The sequence below is a fragment of the Nomascus leucogenys genome, chromosome X (genome assembly GCF_006542625.1).
Source record: "Nomascus leucogenys isolate Asia chromosome X, Asia_NLE_v1, whole genome shotgun sequence".
In the NCBI taxonomy this organism is placed as follows: domain Eukaryota; kingdom Metazoa; phylum Chordata; class Mammalia; order Primates; family Hylobatidae; genus Nomascus; species Nomascus leucogenys.
The window spans coordinates 824,231-831,753 of NC_044406.1; the positions used below are offsets into that span (position 1 = coordinate 824,231).

The 7,523-nt window shown below is 48.0% G+C and overlaps 1 protein-coding gene across 2 annotated transcripts in view; it reads right to left on the bottom strand.

Annotated features, from left to right (window-relative positions):
- The window catches only part of DHRSX (dehydrogenase/reductase X-linked), a 326,527-nt gene that overhangs the window by 304,283 nt on the left and 14,721 nt on the right, over window positions 1-7,523 (bottom strand). The window lies entirely within an intron of this gene.

The following is a 7,523-nucleotide window of genomic DNA, read 5'->3' on the forward strand; positions in this document are numbered from 1 at the left end:
TGAAGACATTCCTTAGGAATGCGACCAGGGGACCGCCACATGTGCACGATGAAGACATTCCCTAAGAATCCGGCCAAGGGACGGCACTTAAGACCTTCCCTAAGCATGTGGCCCAAGGGACCACTGCCCTGTGCACACTGAAGATATTCCCTAAGCATGTGGCTAAGGGACTGCCGCCATGTACACACTGAAGACATTCCCTAAGAATGCAGACAAGGGACCACCACAGTGTACACACTGAAGACGTTCTCTAAGAATGTGGCCAATGGACCACACTGTAGACGTTCCCTAAGCATGCAGCAAAGGGACTGCCACCGTGTACACACTGAAGACATTCCCTAAGAATGTGGCTAAGGGACCGTCGCCATGGACACACTGAAGATGTTCCCTAAGCATGTGGCCAAGGGACGGATGCCATGTACACAGTGAAGACGTTCCCTAAAGTCCAGAAATGGGCCTGCGAAACATCAAAGGAAAGAATGTTGTGCAGGATCCAGTCATCCCACCGCTCGGTGTGTACCCAAAGGAAAGGAAATCAGCCCATCAATGGGATACCTGCACCTCCTGTGCACTGCAGCACTACTAACAGTTTCCAAGATATAGAATCAACCCATGTGTCAATCAACAGATGAGTGCATCAAGCAAATATGGCATAGACACACAATGGAATAGTATGCAGCCATGAAAAAGGAAATCCTGCCATTTGCAGCAACATGGATGGGACTGGAAGATACAATGTGAAGTGAAATGAACCAGGCACAGAGAGACAAATACCATATCATCTCATATGTAGAATCTAAAAAAGCTGAATGCATAAACGCAGAGAGTGCAGTGGTGGTCGCCAGGGAAGAATGCTGAAGTGTTTGTCAAAGAAGGTAAAATTTCAGTTAGGAGGCCAGGAGCGGTGGCTCATGTATGGAATCACAATGCTATGGAAGGCTGAGGAAGGAGGCTCACTGGAGGCCAGGAGTTTCAGACAAGCCTGGGCAACATAATGAAACCGCATCTTTAAAAAAAAAAAAAAAAAAAAAACTGAAAAAATTAGCTGGGTATGGTAGCATGCACCTGCAGTCCCAGTTACTTGGGAGGCTGAGGCAGGAGGATCGCTTCAGCCCAGGATTTCAAGACCAGCCTGAGCAACATAGCAAGACCCCATCTCTACAAAAAATTTAAAAATTAACCAGGTGTGGTGGTGTGCACCTGTAGTCCCGGCTACCTGGGAGGCTGTGATGGGAGGATCACCTGAGCCAGGAGTTGGAGGCTGCCGTGAGCTATGAACATGACGCTGCACTCCAGCCTGAGTGATAGGGTGAGACTGTCTCAAAAAAATATATAAATTACATTCAAATTAAATTTTTCGAGTTAGATAAAAGAAATAAATTCAAAGTTCTACCACACCACACAGTGATTATCGTTAATAACAATACACTGCGCCTTTCAAAATGACTAAAAGTAGATTTTACATATTCTCACCACAAAAAAAAGTAGGTGAGGTGATATAGGTTAGAGTTAGGGTTATGTGAATATGTTAATTAGCTTGTTAATATGTTAACTAGCTGAATGTTAATACGTTAATTGGCTTGATTATTAATATGTCAATGAGGTTGATAATACGGTAACTAGCTTCATTTAATCATTGCACAATGTGTACTTGGATTAGAACATCACGTTGTACCTCATATACATGCAACAATTATTTTCTATAAAATAATTCTATAAAAATAGCTCACATTTCCAGGCAGAAAGCAAAACAAGTCCCAGTTTCAAGGACAGCTGTGACATATTTAATGGTGTCTCCTCTTAATTCAACAGTTTATATGACCATGAAACAAGGGGCTCCAAGTTGCCAAGGAAAGGATTCCAGTTATGTGCTCAAGGTGTATCCACACTGGGCCGGGCGTGATGGCTCACGCCTGTCATCCCAGCACTTTGGGAGGCTGAGGTGGGTGGATCACCTGAGGTCAGGAGTTCGAGACCAGCTTTACCCATGTGCTGAATACCCGTCTCTACGAAAAATATAAAAATTAGCCGGCTGTGGTGGCAGGTGCCTGTAACCCCAGCTACTCAGGAGGCTGAGACAGGAGAATAGCTTGAACCCAGGAGGCAGAGATTGCAGTGAGCCGAGATCGTACCATTGCACTCCAGCCTGGGCAACAAGAGTGAAACTCTGTCTTAAAAAAAAAAAAAAAATTGTATCCACACTGCAGCCTAGACCAGAAGAGAAGACCTTCCAATGAGCAGACGAGGTCCTCTCACAAAGCGGCGAGTGTTCCCAGTTATTACTCGGAGGGCCAGGCCTGCTCAGGACGGTTGGTGAGATCAGGCTGTCCCCTAACAGACACCACGGCAGGGCTCATCCTCCCGAGTGCATGCAAACTGCACTGAGCCGGCTCCCCATGGAACTCCAAAAATAGCCCAGCTGGGAAGAAATGGAATGTTCTAGAGGACACTGATTTTCGTATTGAAATTTCCTATCTTTTTAAATTTGTTTTGGTTGAGACAGTCGCCCAGGCTATTGCCCAGCCTGGAGTGCAGTGGCTTGATCGTAGCTTATGGCAGCCTCAGCCTCCTTGGGCTCAAGCGATCCTTCAGCCTCAGCCTCCCAAGTAGCTGTGACCACACACATGTGCCACTATGTCTGGCTTTTTTTTTTTTTTTTTTTTAGAGACAGCATCTCTCACTTTGTTGCAGAGGCTGGAGTGCAGTGGTGCGATCACATTTCACTGCAGCCTCCAACTCCCTGGCTCAAGTGATCCTCCCACCTCAGCCTCCTATGTAACTGGGACTACAAATGCACACCCTATGTCCAGCTAATTTTTTTATTGTTACTAGAGACAAGGTCTCAGTATGTTGACCAGGCTGGTCTCAAACCCCTGAGTTCAAGTGATCCTACTAACTTAGCCTCCTAAAGTGCAGCTGTTACAAGCATGAGCCACCACACCCAGCCTCTTTTTATTTTATTTTTGTAGGCACAGGATCTCGCTGTTGCCCAGGCTGATCTCAAACTCAGGCTCAAAAATCATCCTCCTGCCTCAGCCTCCCAAAGTGCTGGGATGACAGGTGTAAGCCATTGTGCCCGGTCTCATACCATTTTTGTATCATGAAACTTTATTATTCTTTGGATTTCTTTCCCCCAAGAACTTAAACGTGTAAGAAGCAAACCAACACCTTTTAAAACCTAAACATAATTCTTGGCTTGTGGATCCAGTTTTGGAAGCAATTTAAATTCTAGAAATCCTGCAGTAACTGCCTATTTGATAAGTTCTCAGAGTTCCTGCCTTTCCAGTTAAACACAAATAAAATAGGAGTCCAGTGACCTCGAACACCCCAAGGTAAGAACGCACAAGCTAAAAGCCAGTTGGAGCCTGAGTGTGAAAAGGCAATCACTCCTTCTGCATCAAAACATCTGCACCCACGGGTCCACCCATCAGCGGTAAGCCACCTCAGCAGTGCTACAAATCAGGGAAAGGAAAGGCTACCCTCTTTCTTTAATGCAAGCCCTCTAAGATAACGCACAACCTATGAGCTCACATAAATTAGGGCACAAAGAACCCAACTGAAATCCTGGCAGAGGCCGGGCGCGGTGGCTCACGCTTGTAATCCCAGCACTTTGGGAGGCCGAGGCAGGCGGATCACGAGGTCAGGAGATCGAGACCACGGTGAAACCCCGTCTCTACTAAAAATACAAAAACTTAGCCGGGCGTGGTGGCGGGCGCCTGTAGTCCCAGCTACTCGGAGAGGCTGAGGCAGGAGAATGGCGTGAACCCGGGAGGCGGAGCTTGCAGTGAGCCGAGATTGCGCCACTGCACTCCAGCCTGGGCGACAGAGCGAGACTCCGTCTCAAAAAAAAAAAAAAAAAAAAAAAAAAAGAAAAGAAATCCTGGCAGAACAAGCACAACTTCTGCTTAATCGTGAACTCATTTATTTATTTATTTATTTAGAGACAGGGTCTCACTCTGTTGCCCAGGCTGCACTACAGTGATGCAATCTCAGCTCATTGCAGCCTTGACTTTCCGGTCTCCAGCGATCCTCCCACCTCCGTCTCCCAAGTAGCTGTGATCAGACATGTGTGCCACCATGTTTGGGTAATTTTTATTATTATTGTTATTATTTTTAGAGGCAGCATCTCTTGCTTTATTTTCCAGGCTGGAGTGCCGTGGTATGGTCACAGCTCACTGCAGCCTCCAACTCCCAGGCTCAAGTGATCCTCCCACCTTCGCCTCCTGAGTAGCTGGGACTACAGACATGCACCTCCATGCCTGGCTAATTTTTTGTATTTTTAGTAGAGATGAGGCTTGGCCATGTTGCCCAGGCTGGTCTCAAACTCCTGGGCTCAAGCGATCTGCCTGCCTCGGCCTCCCAAAGTGCTGGGATCACAGGCATGACAGCCACTGCGCCTGGCCATGCAGCTGTTTTAATAAGCAATTCTGAGAAGACACAAATGCCCCCCTGCACTTTTGTGATAATATTAACACAGATGACTGAATTCATGACAAAAACCTCACACGTGTTACCTAAGGAAACACAGAGCCCAGAGTGTTCGATTTGAACTGTTTCTCAAACCAGGAAGAATAAGTGGATTCCAATTAGTGCCTCAAGAAAAAAAGGAAAAAAGTGGCAAAAAAAAAAAAAAAAAGTAAAGTAGTTTCAACAAACTCCAGCCGTTATTTTTGGAAGGCCCACTTGCCAAAAACAGTGTTTACATTCATAAATTTTTTTTTTCTGAATTTCTTAATGGTTGGGGAAAAAAAAAGAAGTCAACAGAGCAATAATATTTCTTAACACAACATTTATATAAAATTTAGTGCCCATGAAGTGGGAGTGGAATACACGGAGTCTCGCTCTTGTCGCCCAGGATGGAGTGCAGTGGCACGATCTTAGCTCACTACAACCTCCGCCTCCCTGGTTCACGCGATTCTCCTGCCTCAGCCTCAGTACCTGGGATTACAGGTGCCCACCACCATGCCCTGCTAATGTTTGTATTTTTAGTAGAGATGGGGTTTCACCATGTTGGCCAGGCTGGTCTTGAACTCCTGACCTCAGGCGATCCACCCGCCTCGGCCTCCCAAAGTGCTGGGATTACAGATATGAGCCACCGCGCCCGGCAATGGATGCTTTTAGACACAACGTCAGAACTAAGTTGTTGAGAGACAGAGAATGCATGGTCTGCAGAGCCAAAAATATTTCCTCTCTGACCCCTTGAAGTTGACACCATCAGGGTACTCATGCCAAGGACCTCCCGCATCGGATTGCAACACAAAAGGACAGGCAGCCGCAGCTAGGACAGAGCCCGGCTGCAAAGCCCTGAAACCTGAAAGCCTCCCAGAAGTTGCTCAGAAAGGAATCCATGCAGTGTGAGAAAATCTGGAAGAAATGAGCCAAACCCTGCTGTTTTCGTCATCTGAAGAAATGAGCAAAACACTGCTGCTGTTTTGCTGCAGATGGTCCTGTGAGAGTTTGCATTCTCTGTTCACCAGGCAGGAGCATGGCGAGTTCATTTTATAAAACTCTCAGGTGAGCCCCACGATTTGACGGAGCAGGAATCACTGGGAAAGGACGGGGCGGCGTGCCTGAGATCACTGTGGGGAAAACAGTAGAACTGCTGCCCAAGCACATCCGAGACTGGGACGAGGTGCAGGAAGATCGTCGGAACAAAAGCAGGAGCTGACTGCGCCAGGAATCCGGTCTCTGGGCCTCCTCTGCACTCATGAGCAAATCAACGTCACCACCGAGATTTCGGCGCCCCAAAAACAGCCCAACCGGCTCCTTCCCACCAGCTGCCCCTTTACTAAAACATCCGAAACCTTTTTCTCACTTTCCCCAAGCTGTTTTCCTCACCCTTCAGAGGCCTGCTAGGAAAACAGTTCGAAGCAGGCAATTCTGCAACAGGGGAAAAAAAAAAAAAAACAACCAGCTCAGAGTTAGGGCTGTACAGCCAGATCCAAGCGTGAAAAAAAAACAAACCAAAAAGTCCCACCACTTGGAAAAGGAGTGGCACACAGGCCCGGATGAGAACGATGTCGGGGTTAGGGCCCCTCAAGGCCTAGAATTACTCCTAATGGGAAAAACGTGTAAACATGTCCCACTTAAATGAACATCACGATGCAAATGCTTAGTTATGAGGACTGAAAATGAACCCTTTCAACCCAAAACGTGCAAGAAAAAGAAATTCGACATTTTAATGATACCCAAGGACAGGCAGTCAACCAACAGCACGCGGAAAGGGCAAGTCCGGGCAGAGGTGCACATCCCAGCCTTCCTGTGCTTCTCAGGGGCCACTGTTTTCTTAGGAGGGAGGAAGGAAAGCAGAAAGGGAAGGAAGAAAAAAGGGATGGAAGGAAAAGGAAAAGACGAAGGGAGGGAGGGAGAAAAGGGAGGGAGGGACAGAGGGAGGGAGGAAAGGAAGGAAGGAGGAAGGGAGAGAGACAGGGAGGGACAGAGGGAAGGAAGGAGGGAGGGAGGGATGGGGGAAGGACGGAGGGGAGGAATGGGAGGGAGGGAGGGAGGGAAGGGAGAGAAGGAAGGAAGGAAAGGAGAGAAGGGAGAGAAGGAAGGAAAGGGAGGGAAGAAAGGAAGGAAGGGAGAGAAGGAAGGAAAGGAGAGAAGGGAGAGAAGGAAGGAAAGGGAGGGAAGAAAGGAAGGAAGGGAGAGAAGGAAGGAAGGAAAGGAGAGAAGGGAGAGAAGGAAGGAAAGGGAGAGAAGGAAGGAAAGGGAGGGAAGGAAGGAGAGAGAAGAAAGGAAGGAAGGGAGAGAAGGGAGAGAAGGAAGGAAGGAAAGGGAGAGAAGGGAGAGAAGGAAGGAAAGGGAGGGAAGGAAGGAAAGGGAGGGAAGGAAGGGAGAGAAGGGAGAGAAGGAAGGAAAGGGAGAGAAGGAAGGACAGGGAGGAAAGGGAGGGAAGGAAGGAAAGGGAGAGAAGAAAGGAAGGAAGGGAGAGAAGGGAGAGAAGGAAGGAAGGAAGGAAGGAAAGGGAGAGAAGGGAGAGAAGGAAGGAAAGGGGAGGGAGAGAAGGAAGGGAGAGAAAGAAGAAAGGAAGGAAAGGGAAAGGAAGGAAAGGGAAGGGAAGGGAGGGAAGGAAGGGAGAGAAGAGAGAAGGAAGGGAAGAAGGGAAGGAAGGAAGGAAGGAAGGAAGGAAGGAAGGAAGGAAGGTTGGTTGGCTGAAGGAGAGAGGGAGGGTTGGAGGGAAGGAGGAGGGAAGGAAGAGACAATGTGAGAGGAGGTGAGGAAGACAGGAAGAGAGGGGAGACAAGGAGGCTGGGGGGAGAGGGAAGGCGCTGATGCCATGCGGACCCATCCAGGCTGCCTCCTCCATCGGGCCTCCGTTTATACAACTGTCCACTAAGTGAAGGAACCGGCGAAAATCTCTGCTCCCGGAGAATGCTTTCACCAGCTGCCGGCTTTATTCACTTAGAAATTTTGATGCCAAAACACCCGAAAGTACATCATAACTTGAGGATTTACAGACGAGAAAGAGGAGCACAGAACTGACCGTGGGTGCCCTGGAAAAAGTTGCTTTAAACAAGGAC